A 17,496-nucleotide genomic window follows, 5' to 3' on the forward strand; every position below is an offset into this window, starting at 1 on the left:
AAATTATTTCTGTTTTGACATAAATAAAAGCTTTTTTTTTTCCTTGAGCAAATTCCAAAATTAGATCCTGACATTCTGTCATTGATGCTACCAGGGGAAAGATGAGACCTAGTGACCCCCTAACTGTCACTCCTAGATTGATCTTACAAGGGCTGATCCACCATCTGTATGTTTAAAAAATGTCACTGAGACTCTCCTCATTGGTTATTTCTCTTTTTTTTCTTTATACTAGTGAGCAGAAAAAGGTTTTGTTGGGGGGAAATGCTTAGCGCCTATATAATATTAAATCCATTTCAATTGATTTAATATTATAGTTCTGCTAAAATGTTACAGATTTCTTCCTCTTCCTCTTCTTCCTCCTCTTCCTCTTCAAAAGTGCAATTACAAGAAATTGTTCTGCTAAAATGATTTTTGGCAGCTTCACCAGTACAGAGCAGATCAATAGTATATTAGCCTTACTGTGGTGTAAACTTTAATGGAAGAGAGAGAACATTCATGTAACAAATGCTTCTCAATGGAAATCTTGGCAAAAGTGCTAACCTGGACAGGTATGTTTTCAGATGAATGCTCACTGGGATCAGTTGTGGGAGGGAAGATAAATGTAGGCTTGTATTTACAGTTTGGAAGTAGGTTTTAGTTTATATATCCAAATGTATCTAAAAGCAAGTATAGCCATAAGTTCAAGGAGAGCAATATCTTCAGCCACATTTTGATGGCATTAGTACACCTTGCAATGCAAAACCCAGACTGCAGAGCAGACCATACCAGTGAGTGAAGCACAAGTTACTCCCAAGGCCAGACATGGAGCTCATCACAGCAATCACCAAGAAATATTATACACGGACACATAGAGCTGATCTGCCACTGCCCATTTCTCGCCACACCACCTCACAAATAGAGCAAACCACAGCTCATGGATGGCAGGCAGACACCCAGGTTCTGCCTTTGTCAATGTGAGATCCAGCAAAACCAGATAGTTATTATACACAGCGCTGAGAAAAGAAAACCACAAAATCAAACCTCTTTGCCTCTCCTGATGTAAGGGCTTTCTCTGCCTCCCAATCACTTTGAATACATTTTGAAATTCCTTCCAAAAGTGTTTCCCCTCCCTCCCTCCTCCAGCCAATGGGGGCATAGTTGCCCATGCCAATACTTGATTTTAATGATAACAAGCCAATCAAGAAGCAAGGAGATCTCAAGCCAATCATAAGCCAGTGCAGGAAAAACCAATCAGCAAGGAGGGAAAGACCACCAAAATGGCTGCACAAATTGTGCAAATTGATTTCAACTGAATCGGGGCAGATTTGATTAAACCTCACATCACCCCTTCATTTAAAGGGCAATTTGATTCTGAGTCAAATTCGCAAATCCCCCACCCCCATTCAATACAAAACGATTCACTCGCAAATTGGATTACACATCCCTACTAAACCACACCATACTGTCCTGGTGTGGTACTGAGCTGATCTTGTGGTAGCAAGCATGACTTGTCCCCTCAGCTAAGCAGGGTTTGCCCTGGTTACATATGAAAGGGATGCTTGATGTGTGAGCACTGTAAGATATTCCCTTCAGGGGATGGAGCCTCTCTGGGAAGAGCAAAAGGTTCCAAGTTCCCTCCCTTGCTTCTCCAAGATAAGACAAGATTTTTTTATTGAACCAACAAACTACCAAAGCATACAGTATGTTGCCAAAGCACAATTATGTACAAAGTGGTTGTTTGTACATCATATATCTACAAAGATTTACACACAAGGATTTGGAAACCCACAAAGTTATGAAGTATATGCAGGTAGTACTGTAACTCAGGGGTGGGGGATTACAAGGCACATCAGGTAATCGGGGGGGGGGGCTGTTTACGTCCTACGTCCATTTCCATAATTTGTCCCATTGCTGTTTAGAAGAGATACTCTTGTCTTTTTGCACATAACCATACAAACTTTTCCAGAAGAGCTTTACTGTCTCATCTGCGTGAACCTCTTGGTCGCGTCTTCCCTCCCTATTCCTCCAAGATACGGCTGAGGAATTCCTGCTGCAACCTTGGAGAAGCCGCTTCCAGTCTGTGAAGACACTATTGAGCTAGATAGACCAAAGGTCTGACTCAGTATATGGCAGTTTCCTATGTTCCTATTTCTTCTTGTATTGACATGTTTAATTCTGTTAGGCAGAACACAATGAAAGGCTGCACTCAGCAGCTGGATCATGAGCTTTCCCCCTTTACTGTACATTTCTATTGCAAGCTAGTACCCCTTGCATTTCATGTCATTTGTCCTGCTATTTACATTTTTAAATATGTGTGTGTGTGTGTGTATGCAGAAGTGCTCTAACCCCAGGACCTTGGGGTCCCAGTCCATGGCCTCCAAGATCTGAGGGTGCCTCCAAGTGGCCGGGGGGGCCTCCTACAGCCACCCCGTGCCTGCCTGCCATGCCGCAGCTAGCCTACATGCCATTTAAAAACAAAATACAAAACAAAGCCACTGTGCGGCCAAGAGGTCGACCTCCCCCCCCGTGCCAGTGATGGTGGGGGGAGCAACCGCTGGGCATGTCCTCTCTGCCCAGCGGTTGCTGTGAACTGTGAGGCGCGCCTGCACAGTGCAGAAAAAGATCGTTGCAAGCCTTTGATGTCATAGGCCTGCAATGATCTTTTTCTGAACTGCATAGGCATGCCTTGCAGTCCACAGCAGCTGCTGGGCAGAGAGGACATGCCCAGCAGTCACTCTCCCCATCGCCACCACTGCCAGAGGGGGAGGGGGAGGTCGAGGAGAACAAAAATGGCATGTAGGTTAGCCACAGCAGGAGGCCCCCCACCAAAAGTAGATTTTGGGAGCCTCATGGTGGGTAGGGGGGCTGCCTGGCAGGGAGGCCTCACAGAAAGGCTGGTCTGGGTGCCAAAATCATCGAGGTGCACCCCTGTGTCTATGTGTGAGTGTTTGTAAGTTTGTAGATACATACATACATGAGGTGTTATTTTCAGTTGTATGTGTGTGTTAGAGCTTAGCCTCAAACTGGAACAATATTCAGATCCATCTAATTTAATACAGTTCCTATGAGCAACATTTTAATTATGTCCATTTCAATACAAGGTTGCTAATATCAACACTTCCTGATACAATATTTTCTGTATAATATTGGATTGGATTGAACTCCCTGATAATTGGATGGCGGTTTTCATGATGTTTTTCTCTGTTGGTAGTGATGTCACAAAACATGCTTGTCATTGAATCTGGTGGTGTGCATCATGTGGAAAATGCTGAGTGAGTGAAGGAGAGCAGCTATGTAACTGAAATTGACATCCCTGCTTCAAATCTGTCCCTCTTCAGACTTTCAGATGCTCAAAGCATGCTACAGTTGGTTCACGTATGTCTTTGTTCCCTTCCAATCACAATGCTTGGGGGGAGGAACATAGGAATAGTATAGTGTCTGTCTGGCTGCCAGCCTTTGCTTTAATTCAACTTGGTCCTCTCAATTTTATCCACGCAAAGCAGAAATGTGAAGGAGGATGCACCTTCTTCTCAGACACTCTGGCACATATCAGCCTGCACTTTGCGGAACAAAGTCCTCTCAGGAGAGGTTTTGAATGTCTTAAAGCATCCAAGTAAAGAAAGGATGCAAGTATCTATACAAAGCAGAAATATGAAAGGAGATGAGGGAAGGTTTGCCTGCTTTTCAGAAATCCTGGCTCTTCTGCATGAAATGGGGTTGGTATTGAGCCCCGACAAGGGTCAACCATCAACTCTAAGAAAAGTCTACTGTTGTTGAAAGTTTTATCCCATTCTGATTTACTCTCGTAGATATTTCAATAATTTCCAATTATTTCCAGTAGGCCATTATGTACTATAGGACAATGCATTGATCTGATAATGAATCATCAGCCAATTCGATCTGGGCTGCTATAATTATCAGATGCATAATTTAATAATCACTTGCATTGGATTGGAATCAGGATCAGATACAATAATTTCATCCATGTGCAGCCCTACACACACCAACTGAGAATAACACTTTATACATCTGGCAAAGTTGTCACAAGAAGTCTGCTGGTCTTTAAGGTGACACAAGACTATTTTTTAGCCTATTTTCCTTAAGGAAAGTAAGGAAACTACTTTCCTTAAGGAAAGTCGGCTTATGAGATCATAGCATTCTGTGTGTGTGTGTTTCCCCCTGCTAACTTGGCAAAGAGGCACCTTTTAACTTGGTGATTCTCTTTATTTAGCAGGGGGAGAGTAACTGGCCCTGTCCACCCCCAGCATAGTACCTCCAGTGACTGTTGCTGGTATCTATCTTGTGTTTCTTTTTGGACTGTGAGCCCTTCGGGGACAGGGTTCCATGATTTGTTTGTTATTTCTCCGTGTAAACCGCGCTGAGCCATTTTTGGAAGGGCGGTATAGAAATCGAGTGAATGAATTAATGAATGAACTTTGCAATGCCTGAACCGATTTGAAGCAAATTTGCTGCAGCTGTAGCAACACATAGGGATGCCTCAATGGCCTAGTTTGTAATGATGTCACCCAGCCCAATTCAAGATGGTGAAGGTGTGAGTATATGAGGTGCAAGTTGGCTAACAGAATTTCTTGTTGATTTTTTCTTAGGGATATCCATTCATGTTTGGAATGACTTGAATGTGTAACAGTGGGCTCAACCAATACCATTACTATCCATTTCCACTTATTCCAAAATAAATATTTCACAACATGGAAGACAACAATGAATCATTTTAAGAACTGCCCATGCCATTCATTTTTCAGGTGGGTGACAAGGAAATCAGGTGACAAGGAAATACTGGCCAGAATCTCAGCACATTTTGCCCATATCCCCTGCATCATTGCAGGACAGTGTGGGGAAATAATTGTCACTTCCAGTTACATGCGGTCAGATCCATTCTTTGTCGATGTTACCTCCATGCACACAACTCCACCTTTGTGGTACAAATAACAGTAAGTAAGAAAACACCCAAATTTCAGACATGATGCACCAGTGGACATCTCTTGATGGAATCAGAGCTTCCCCAAAACATTTGGCTTCCTGGGGCGACAATGTTGGAAGAAAAAATAGTAACTCTTTGGTCAAACTACCCACAAAGTAAAACATTTAGCAAGTTGTTTCTTTCCTTACAATAAGTTTCTTCTAAGCAGCAGCATTCCTTGGCATGTTCTACTGTGAGCTATTCCAAGTTGTCTCCCAGGAATATATCTTCGTGACTAAGAAGATATCATGTTCACACTAGAGATGCAAAATGCTTCCTATACAGATATATTGAAACATAAGGATAACTGCAGTTGCTAAGGTGCCAGTGCTAGATTCTAATTACACCACAGCAAAGTGAGTCAATAACACTCAAGTAACCTTCTGTCACCTGGCATATGGTTCACACATTCAGAAATGCAGTTATGCCCTGAAGTGGGTTTACAGCTTGAAGTACTTTGCCTTGTACATCTTTAGGAAAAGATTTTTTCCCTTTCCATTGTTAGTTCTGTTTTGCATATACCATCATTTCCTTAAGTGTCCATTTCTTTCCATGCCATAGAGACTGCTGCTAATGCTAGCCTATATGGAAAACCTTTCAAATAACTAGATTTTTTTAAAAAATCTAAAGGGGCCAGTTAACGTCCCACAATTGGAATAATGAGTCCTTCTGACACCTTTCTTTTGTAATTTGCATCAGTACTATTAACTGTAGTGTGAGGAACACAGGAGCAAACAGTAATCACACTTACAGCTCAGGGAGAATTCATGTTATAATGAAGATAAGAAGCTTGGAGGGAGAGATTGCCTCATTGCCAAGAGCCCAGAGACTTCAAATTATTTAGCACCTTTTCTTCCCATTTCCCCTTCTCCTCTAGTTGAGAGCCACTCATTTTGCCATGTGCTCAATTCAGACTCCCATCCTTTGAAGCAGTAAGAAAACTGTTGGGCAATGAAGATACTATCAGTATGATGCGTTAGAATGCATAATGGGCAGCCTGGTGATCTGTTACCATGGAAAATGACCAAAGACAAAATCAGTAATTGCCTCACTTTTTTTTTTTTACAATAGACATCCTTCTAGATGAAATAAGACAGTTAATAAGGATGTTTTCTGACCCTCTTATTTAACTCATCTGAATTTCACATCTTGTGAACACCCTTGAAATGATAAATAGATACCAATGAACATGATAATTATACTGATGAGCTTTAAAGCCAGTTGCCACCCTTTAATGCACATTCCTCTCACCATAGGTTTAAGCAAACACATTCCATTTGCAGTAGGATATATCATCTGTAGTCAGCTACACATTAGCTTTACATCAACTTTATTCACTGCAGTTGTATTAGCAAGGTTCCTAACTAAGGTTGCCAGCTTTTATATTGACCTTGCTCCTGTCACTTTAAGAGGAGAACAGTAAAGAAAAAAATGGCAGGTAACACTTTCTTTGCCTGTTAAAGACACAGGAACAGCTCAGTTAAAAGGTGCCACCAACCTTCACTGAAATAAAAATATGATGTGCAGAACAGAGCCTGGTTAACTGTACCCCAAATTCTATACAGTCAAGACTAATTACACTAGAAATTCTGAATATTATGTGGTAAGACTGTGGGACTTGCTTAGGGGTGTGTGTGTGTGTGTGTGTGTGTGTGTGTGTGTGTGTGTGTGTGTGTGTGTATACACACACAAGATATAACATATCCCTTGGGGCACACAAACACACATATTTAAATACCAACTAAAAAGGATCTAGATGTACCATACATACAGTAGGTACATAATATGTACCATGTATAGGTACATAAGGAAGTTGGATTTCCAATGTTGGAATTAAATCGGTAAAGATCAATGATTTTTGATCTGAAATCAGATTTATGATCAGAAATGTCAGTGCAACATCACCTTTTTTTCTGCCCAACCTTTTACATTTCTGGAATGCCTGGGCATAGAGTTCTGAAATATAGTCCAGAATGGCAGGACACTTGAGTTTATTATTTCAAGGAAATTGGTAAAGAAAATTTACCACAGCTTTCTGTGGGAATAAAAACACCCTCACTCTCACTCTCAGCCAATAAAAAAACAGAAAGCTGTTATGTTTCTGCTGACTGCTTCCCTGATCCTAAATGGGGGGGGGGAATGATTAAAAACCACAGGATTGGCTAATTTTCTTGAAATAAAAAGCACAAGAGTCCTGCCATCCTGGACTACATGTGTACCCCATTTCAGAACTTTATGCCCAGCCATACAAAAAATGTAAAGGGTTGGACAGAAAAGAGGGTAGTATTGCACATTTTAATGAATGCAAAAATCAGATTGCTCCACATGAGCGTAGAATGATGGTCAACGGCCCGGTGGTGGTGGGTGGCTTCAGATCCAAATTGTTTGTTTTAAAAAAATTCTGCCTTAAAACAAGCCCAATTTCACCATTTTTAGCTATTTTTAAAAAATTCAAAAACTCATTACATACCACAGGATTGAATAATTGCCTTGAAAACAACAATACAGAGTTCTGCCATCCTGTCCTACATGTATGCCTGATTTCAGAACTGTATGCTCCACCGTTCCAGAAATATAAAGCGGCGGGGGGGAGGAGTATGCTGTTACCCTTTTCCCTGAAGGCAAAGGGCAGAGTCCTCCTGGGATGTATTAATGGAAGATGGAGAGAGGGGCTTCAGATCCAGATGTTTTTGTAAAGTTCTGTCTTGAAACAAATTGGATTTTGTCATTTTTAGCCATTAATAGTATTTTCAAGAATTCTTTAAAAATCAAAGGAACGATTCATTTCAAATTCACTACAGGGGGTTCTCTATTCTGCCCTATGTGTCTGCCCAATATCAAAGCTCTAGGCCCAGCCACCCAGCCACCCCCTCCCCCCCCCAATTTCCCCATTGACCTCTATGGGGAAATAGACAGATTTCCAACCAAAACTTTAACTCCAATCCACTATCTGATGTTGCAAATAGCAGTATTTTGGGATCTCACAGAAATGCACCCCTCTCCATGATCTCAGAAAGCACCAAGATATGGGCTAACAACCTTCAGTAACATGGCAGCCCACACAGCCCCCCAGCAGCTTGGCAGGATTGAGTTGTTGATGGAACAAAGCTTATAGATATGCTTCTCTCTACATTCACACCAATAGTTGTTTTTGTTTTTATTTCTCTTTTTCACCACTCCTTCTCAGTTGGCAGAGTAACATTTCCAAGTTCTGATGGGTATTTCTTAAATGCTTGAGAGAAACCCCAAAATCCAGAATCCTTCCATTGTTAGCTTCCATAGCTTTGATCCATTAGCCACCATCCTCTATGCTATTTCAAACACTTAAAGAGGGATGGTCAACTAGTTATTTGATAAATTATTATCCCCTCTTTTAACTTTTAAGAAATTCATTATTGTTACTTGGTTCTCATCACTGAATTGCTTGAAATGAAATTGAAACAGACCAATTTATTCAAGGGCTTTTTATGGACCTCACATTCTCTCATTCTCACCATGCATTTGCAGGTTTTCAAATGAGCCAGTAGTTCAAGGAGGAAATGAATATGCACAGGAAAGTAATTCAGATTTCAGAAACACTTTCCAGTTAGCACTGACAGGGGTGTGAAACTGACTATAGCCTCTCGGTCTCTGGGCGTTGGTTTCTTGCTGCTCTGCAAGACAATGTCTGTTACAATTCCTTTTTCTCCTTCTGGTAAATTTGGTAAACAAATTTATAAAAGGTTTGTTGAGCTAATAAATACTATGATTCTAACTTCCATCCATAACTAGCAGAACCTGTATGTCTACTGAGTGCAGTCAATGGCAGGAACAGAACATGTCCTTTCCTCATTTTTCTCTGTTTAGCTATTGTCATTTTAACCTCACTCCAAGTAGTAGTTGTCACACTCTACATATCTCTCCTCTTCTTTGCAACTGGAACCATGAATAAAAAGGCAAAGCACATTACTGGGATTAAATAAGGGCCATGTTTTAATTTAATTTTATAAATGGCTCTGCAACAACAGACAAACACAATCTGCTTCTCTTTAAACTTCCAACCTAGTGCGGACATACTACTTGAGCCATGTAGGCACCAACCACTTGTCACAGACCTAACATTTAGGGCAAATCATTCCTGGTTCATGGCCAAGGATTCGTGTAATTCCCTCCGTGTAATTATGTGTAATTGGCTCCTTGTTGCCACATGTCCTAAGTTGTTTTAAGAACATAAGAAAAGCCCATGTTGTTTCTTTTCCAGACTATTCCTATAATTAATACGTTAACCTGTTTCATGCAATGGCAAAAGGACATAACCAAATTTGTTTGGCTAGGGAAAAGGCCAAGAATTAAATTCAAAAATTTAAAGAGGTGGTCTTACCCTGCCGGATTTAAGGTTGTATTTTGACGCTGCTTGTTTGACGTGGTTAAAAGAATGGATAACATTAAGAAATCCCAGAATACTTGATCTGGAAGGATTTGATAGAAGGTTTGGATGGCATTCATATCTGTGGTACGATAAAAGTAAAGTGCATAAAGACTTTCTTAATCACTATGTAAGAAGGAGTCTAATGGGAGTGTGAGTAAAATATAAAAAATGGCTGGAATCTAAAACTCCATAATGGGTATCCCCAATTGAAGCTTTGGCACATAAAGAGATAAGTATGCAATCTGAATGGGGTACGTATAGGGACTTGTTATGTTTTCAAGAGAGGTGCTGTAGATTAAAAAACCTAATCGAAGTACAAAATTTGGTTAGTAACTGGTTTCAGTATCATCAGCTAAATGAAATTTACAAGAAGGATCTTAAAGTTGGATTTGAGGATCAAATGTTGAGATTCGAGAAGGAATTGTGTGAAAATGATGAAAAATTAGTCTCTAAGATATATAAGTTGTTGCTTTTGAAGGAGACAAGAGATGAAGTGGTTAAAATGACGATGATAAAATGGGCTCAAGATGTGGGTCATAATATAGATATGGCAGCTTGGGAAAAATTATGGAAAACTGATTTAAAGTTCACTGCATGTAATACCTCAAAAGAAAATTATTATAAGATGACATACAGGTGGTATTTGACACCCAAAAAATTATCATTAATGTATAAAAATGTTCCAAACAAATGCTGGAAATGTGGACAATGTGAAGGAACCTTTTTTCATATGTGGTGGTCATACGGGAAGGCAAAGGCCTTTTGAGATATGATATATAATGAGTTGAAGAAAAAAATTTAAATGACATTTCCTAAGAGGCCAGAATCCTTCCTGCTGGGAATAACGCAAGGAGAGTTCTCCAGAAGAAACTTAACATTTTTAATGTATGCAACCACGGTGGCTAGAATAGTATATGCGCAGAAATGAAAAGATAATAAAATGCCCTCAAAAGAAGATTGGTTGATAAAAATTTTGGAATATGCTGAGATGGCAAAACTTATAGCACTCATAAGGGATGAAAACTTGGGATGTTTCAAAGAAGATTGGGAGCCATTCTTATTTTACTTAAAGAACTATTTTCCCAATATGGACCTTTCAGCAGGGTTTGAAATTTAGTAACAACAGCAGGTTGGGTAGGATAAAATCGAGTTTGCAATGTGGAGTATATGTGTTTTTGAATTATTATAGCAATGGTAGATTTGTATAGCCAATATGAACCGTGCAGATTGGTAAGCGGGAAGTCAACATTTACTTAATTAAATGCAATTGGATTGTTAAGATATTGTAAAAACCAATAAAATTTTAAAATGCAAAAAGAGCATAAGAAAAGTCCTACTGGATCAGGCTCAAAGCCCATCTAGACCAGCATCCTGTTTCACACAGTGGCCCAACAGATGCCTCTGAGAAGCCCACAGGCAGGGGGTGAGGGCTTGCCCCCTCTCCTTAGCAACATCTTGCCTCTGAGGCTGGAGGTGTCCTATAGCCACTAGACTAGTAGCCATATATAGACCTGTCCTCCATGACTTTGTGTAAGCCCCTTTTAAAGCCAGCCAAGCTAGAGGCCATCACCACATTCTCTAGCAGAGAATTCCATACGTTAATTATGTACTCCGCAGAGATCCTCAGTGTTGGACCCCCAGATGTTAGTGGACTTCAACTCCCATAATCCCAAGCCCCAGCGGCCTTTTGTTGGGGATTATGGGAGTTGAAGTCCAATAACATCTGGGGGCCCAACGTTGAGGATCCCCGATGTACTGTATGAAGTTTGTCCTAAATTTCCTGATCTTCAGTTTCCTGGGATGGTCCCTGGCTCAGGTGTTGTGAGAGGGAGAAAAATTTCTCTCTGTCCACTCTTTCTATTCTATGCATAATTATACACCTATCATGTCTCCCCATAGTTGCCTTAGACGCTGTAGAGCCTCAGACGCTGTAGCCTTGCCTCATAAGGAAGCTGCTCCAGGCTCTTGATCATCTTGGTTGCCTTCTTCTGCACCTTTTCCAGTTCTAAAATGTCCTTCTTAAGATATGGTGACCAGAACTGAACACAGTACTTCAAATATGGCCACACCACCTATTTGTATAAGGGCTTTGCAACACTAGCATTTTTTTTATTTTCAGTCCCCTTCCTAATGACCCCTAGCATAGATTTCACCTTTTTCACAGTGCCGTGCACTGAGTCAACACTTTCAACAAGCTGTCCACCATGACCCCAAGATCTCTCTCCTAATCAGTTACTGCGAGCTCAGATCACATCCATGTATATGTGGAGTAGTTGGGTGGGATTTTTTGCCCCAATATGCATCACTTTACACTTGCCAACATTGAAGCACATTTGTCACCCCCTCACCCAGTTTGGAGAGATCTGTTTGGAGCTCCTCACAATCTGTTTTGGATTTCACTACCCTGAATGTGGGGAAGTCATGACTTTATCAGTGTGCTTTGAGCACATTAGCTTCTAGTGGGCAAATCAAGAAGTCCTTAAAAGGGTATCTGTCCTTGTCCTTCTGAGTCCTGGAAGAATGGTCTAGAGAAGCCCTGTTAGTCACCTTACTGAATACCTCAGGCTGATTGCTCACACTCCTTCCTCCTAGGACCACCTGACCTGCACTGACCTTCTAGCCCTGACTCCATCTGATGCCACTTGGCCCAATAAAAGATTGTCATGCATTGCACATTTAAGATTACTGAATATTAATATTTGTCAAAATAATTATTTATTGTCCATTGCTGGAAAACCAATGAAAGATACCTAACACGAAACCACACACCAGCACCACAGTATGGAGCAGGCAAACTTCTCCCCAACCTGGCAGCCAACTGGGACAGCACAGTTCTAGCAGGTGCACTGACTGATGTCCTGACCAACACTAGAGTGCTTGTAACAACAACATGCACACAGTGCTAGCCCCCATGCTGATCTCCATGCTCTGGAAGCATGGGCACTCTTTCACAGGAGCATGGCTATTTTTGCACTCTCCCTGCACTCCAGAAGCACTCTGTTACAGCAGAAACACATTCCTGACGCTCCCCAAAATAGTTGTACTCTCGCACAAGCGCACCTGTGCTTCAGAAGTATGGGGACTACTGCTATCTATGCACTTTTGTTATAAGCATGCATGCAGCATTGGTCAGGATGTCAGCTACAGTCATTTTATCCTGAACCAGTGGAATTGCCACAGTTGGAGATAAATATTCTTACTCCAGTGAGGTGCAGGGTATGGGAGATAATGAGGATCAACCTGTGGGGTTTGGGTCTTATATTTTCTACCTTTATAAATTATCTGTTCAATGACCCAAAGGAACAGTGAAGTTGTTAGACTTGCAGCCCACAAGAAATTTCACGGAGGCAGCAGTCATATGAATGGGTACCTCCATGTGTCTATAACAATTGCCCTTTTTGACTCAGTTGAGATCATAGAGACTATGCTAATAGCCCCATGTGGAGGCACCAGTTCATATAATTGGTGCTTCCATACAATTCTCACAGGATGGAGAGAACAGTATCTGCTGTTCTGGTAAGCCTGAAGTCTTGGAATTAAACAGATCCAGGCTCATCAGCTTCAGGTGTCTTTGATCCTGAGCCTGTCACCAATAGCATGGCCTTCAGGATCCTATTGAGGGCATCCTGAATGTTCATTTTGATGTTACTTTGGCTACATAGCTGTGACCAGAGGCAAAAGCTGCATGGGGTTCTAACCATTTTTATGAAGTTTGTTCTAACCATGCCAGCAAAAACTCTCATTTTGAGGTTAGTGTTCCCAGAATGGTTAAGACTGTTCAAACCGTAACTTTTGAAAACAACAACAATTTGAAGTGAAATTGGAGTTTATAGTTAGGTGAACCATCTGTACAAACTTCAATGGAAGATGGGAAGTACTGATAAGATTAGTAATGTTATTTCATGGTGGAAAGTGTATGTGAGTTGTACATGTGTATGGGAGTTGCAATGGAAACCAATTAATCAACTAACTGATAGTGTAATCCTAAACATATTTACTTGGAACTTAATTCCCATTGTGTTAAATGCAGCTTACTAGGGGTGTGCAAAAACCTGGATTTTGTGGTACAGAAAAACTGGTCTCAAACTGGGCTCAAATTGGGCTCAAACTATGTCCCCCGGTTCAAGTACCAGTTTTGTTGAACAGACACCTGGTAAGTTCGAGCTCAAAACATGCTCGAACCAGATCGAAAAGGTTCTACGGTAAGGAATAATGGGGATTCAAACCAGCCCATAATTCCCCATGCCTAGGGACTCTGAAGCAGGTTCAACTATTTGATTGATTGATTGATTGATTGATTGATTGATTGAACGTATTTGTATACCACCCAAAATGCAAGTCTCTGGATGGTTTACAACAAAATAAAAACAATAAATACAAAGGTTAAAACATTACAACAATTTAAAATTTAAAGTGTTAAAACTATTAAAAATAATCAAACTCTTAAAACAGTACCTAATTAAATAACTACCATCCAATCTGCAAAGTAATTGGGCAAACAGGTGGGTTGTTTTAGAAACTTTTGAATTTTTCATGATTTTGCTTTAAAAAAAACAAAAACACATTTTGCTTGGTTTTGACTTCTGCCATAGCAGGAAATGTTCGCACATCCCTAGTTTCCATGGTGGTAGCAGAGGGAGAGGTCTTGATGGCTGCTATCTCAACCAGACCACTCCCTTCTCTGTGTTCCTCCTCCTCAATGATCCCACCTCTCAATGAGACCCCCCACCCACTCTGGGACTGAGGAGCAGCAGAAAAATGTGATTCCTGTAGAGCTTGGCCCTTCTCAGCCCCTGTTGGAAGGCAGTGGTGGGGTGCTGGCAACACCATCACCCAAGCAGTCAAAGACCACGGCCAGCTGCAAAGAGTGGGAGCACTCTGAGCTCTGCCAAGGTGACCCCAAACATGCTGCTTGCATCCACCACAAAGCATGAGGCAGCAGGGGAAAGGATGTCAAGCATCTGGGGATGTCATCAATGTGGAGACACATCCAATGACATCACTCAAGTATCCTTCCAACTGCTGACAGTACTAGAGCACTTAGTGTGCCTTCAACCAGTGGTGGCAAGAGACAAGCTCCAGGATCTTGCCTATCATGCAGTGCACACAGTTTAAAATCGGGTGATTTTAAAGGAATTTTTGAATTTTATTTGGGCCATTGGTCAACCCTTAGTTTTTACCTACAGTTGACCTTCTGATGACCATGATAAAATTTAGAAATTCCTAAAATATTACCTGTTTGCCTGATAGCTTTGCAGGTTGGGTAGTAGTTGGCAACCATATTGCCCTGCCATCTAACCTGCTTTGGAGTCCCTAAGTACTGCCCACAGGAAAAAATTGGCTGGCCACACAGATGGCCAGTGTGCATGTGTGGCGGTCTCCAAACCAGTTCCTGCCAGAGCAAAGAGAGAGAAAAGGCCCATAATGGGCTGTTTGAAACCAAGGGAGGCTGGTGGGGGAGGGGGAAGGAACCTCCCTATAGAGGAACCTCCCTGTGGTCAACACAGAATCTCCGAGGATGAAGGTATGTCCACCATTTTTCATTTTTTTAATGGTCCCCCTTCTCCCCTCACCCCAGCAAAGCCGGGCCCAAACCGGTTCAGTCTCAAGCCAGACCAGGCCCAGCTCTAGTGTGCAAAAAAGGTTTTCATTTTGTACACACCCCTAATGAATACAGCTTCCCTGGCACACCCCAAACAGCCATGGCATCCCTCCCTCTGCCTGCCACTCTGGTCCAAGCCTTGGTCGGGACCCAAGTGGAAGCCATCCCTAGGGGCTTTCAGTTGAATTTAAAGTTAAAAACCCTAGCAACCTAAACAACCACCCTTCCCCCAAACTAGGCTGGCCCTGTTTAAAATACAAATGTAGCAGGGCAAGGGGTGTGTGTGAAAAAATGACCTACCATTAGACATCTATTTCTGCCAAGCCCTCAACAGAACTTAGTCCTCAGGTCAAGTCCAGCTCACCTTTTAACAGTCCCCAGCTTGAGTCCTGGCCATGGGCTGCAGCACACAATGACACCTCTCTCTGTCTCAGGCTGTCTGCTTCAGGCTCAGTGCAGCTCAGGGAAAAAAATCCTGCAGCAGCAGAGCCAAAGGCCCAAGGACTCAGCAGGGCCTGGCTCAACAAAGAGCCTATCATGGCAGGCAGCAGCACGAACAAGCACAGCAGCACTCCTCTCCTCTTCTTGAAAAATCAAAACAGCCAGGAAAAAGCAGAAGCAACCAAGCACAATCCAAAAAAGTCAGAGAGCTCAGTCCCTCCCAGGTAGCAGCTGCAGCAGCAGTCTTACAGAAAAAAATCAGACTTGAGACTCCAGTCAGGCCACTTCTTCTGATCTCCACTCAGAGAATCTACCAGAATCAGAGTGGTTTAGCTAGGCCCACGGCTGTCCTTAAATGCCGTGAATTTCCCTCCTTTTTGCTCCCCCTCCCTCATCTCTTTTCCCCAGCCAATGGGGACAGAGCTGCCCCAACAACATGGTCATTTATAGGATGGCAAGCCAACCAGGGGGTAAGGACATCACTATCCCATCAGAAGCCAAGAGAACCAGTCAGCACAGACCCCCAAAGCCTACCACCAGCTCTGAAATGGCTGTCATACATTAAATGGCACTTCAAATGACTCCAAGACAACAGAACCGGTTTGAACTGGTTCAGATCAAACCAGGTTTGGTTCAGTTTGAACCCAAATCAATCAAACTAGACCAGTTCAACGTCAAACCTGGTTCAGTTCAAGCCAGTTCACACACACACAGCTGACTCAAAGGTGTAGCCTAAATCCCACCCCCCCAGTATTACCTGTGTTCTCTATTCACTACACAGTGATACATCGTTATTAATTAATTCATTCATTCATTCATTCAATTTTTATACCGCCCTTCCAAAATTGGCTCAGGGCGGTTCACAAATAAAACAAAGACAGTTAAAACCAATCAACAATTAAAAATTATAAAATACCATAAAACAATTAAACAATAAAACAATTTATAAACCCTGAAAAACATCTTTAGATATACCTGGGTATCTTGGAGGAGGGGGAAAAACAATTCATTGACCAAAAAAATTCTTGTCATTTCAGTGGCATATCAGAATTGTCATTTCAATTCTGATATGCCATATCAAGAATGAATTGAGCCACTTCCTGAAAAACTTGATGAATACCATTAGAAAGCAGCTCTGGCTTCTTGACCCCAAGAAGAACTAGTATTCTTTAGTTATCATTTCATATATATAAAGTCATGGTAGTTATAAACATTAGATACGGACAGATTATGGCCACAGCCCCTCACCTCCTCTGGGGCTCTTTGCCCCAGCCTCATTTCACCTTTGGCAGTTGTTCCCCAAATGGCCCCTGGGGAATTCCAGCTGATCCATCATCTGCCTTTTCCCATGGGCTCTTCCATTAATGATAGAATACTGCCTGAGCTTTGTTCAGTCTGGTACATATCGTTTGATGAGACGGTCCTCATCATGGGCAGCTGTGAGCCTGTGGCATTGATGGCTAAACGTGATATTGAGTCTATTTTCAGACTCTTGCTTGTTCAGCTTTCAGATTTTGATTTGTTAGGTTTTTTGTTTCAGAGTTTGTATTATGTAGACCATGGGCTGCTGGGTCTCATGTGCAGCTTTTGAAGCGTTTAGTTCCATATTATAATGGCTGTTGCATAAAAGGGTCGGGATTCAAACCACTGCTTATTTTTTCGATGATTTTTTATTTGTTGGCCCATAGGCTTCCGAACAATGTGTGCATTTAATGCACACATTTATGGAGCACTACTGGGCTCTGTGAGATCCCCTTGCACAAGAGAAGACTGAGGGTCTGGCTCTTAGGCTCACATTTTAGCTATAGAGCTTGACACTGTGGCTGGCTGTTCAAGACTGCCTTGGAACAAGTTACTTCTACTGCATGAAAAGATACAGGAATGCTTGGCTTTAAGGAAGGTAACCCTATGTCAATTGCAGGGGCTACCTGGACACTTGGACACTTTGTCTGTAGGGTAGTTGCCCCAGGCAGACCATTTCTGAGGCACCTTGGTATACAAATATTGGGCTCAAGGTGCCCCACCACTGTCTCAGGGTATCAGTATCCATGAGGGATGATCTTGAGTTCTGGGTTAAATTTTTGG

This window comes from Hemicordylus capensis, chromosome 4 (assembly GCF_027244095.1).
Source record: "Hemicordylus capensis ecotype Gifberg chromosome 4, rHemCap1.1.pri, whole genome shotgun sequence".
Lineage (NCBI taxonomy): Eukaryota > Metazoa > Chordata > Lepidosauria > Squamata > Cordylidae > Hemicordylus > Hemicordylus capensis.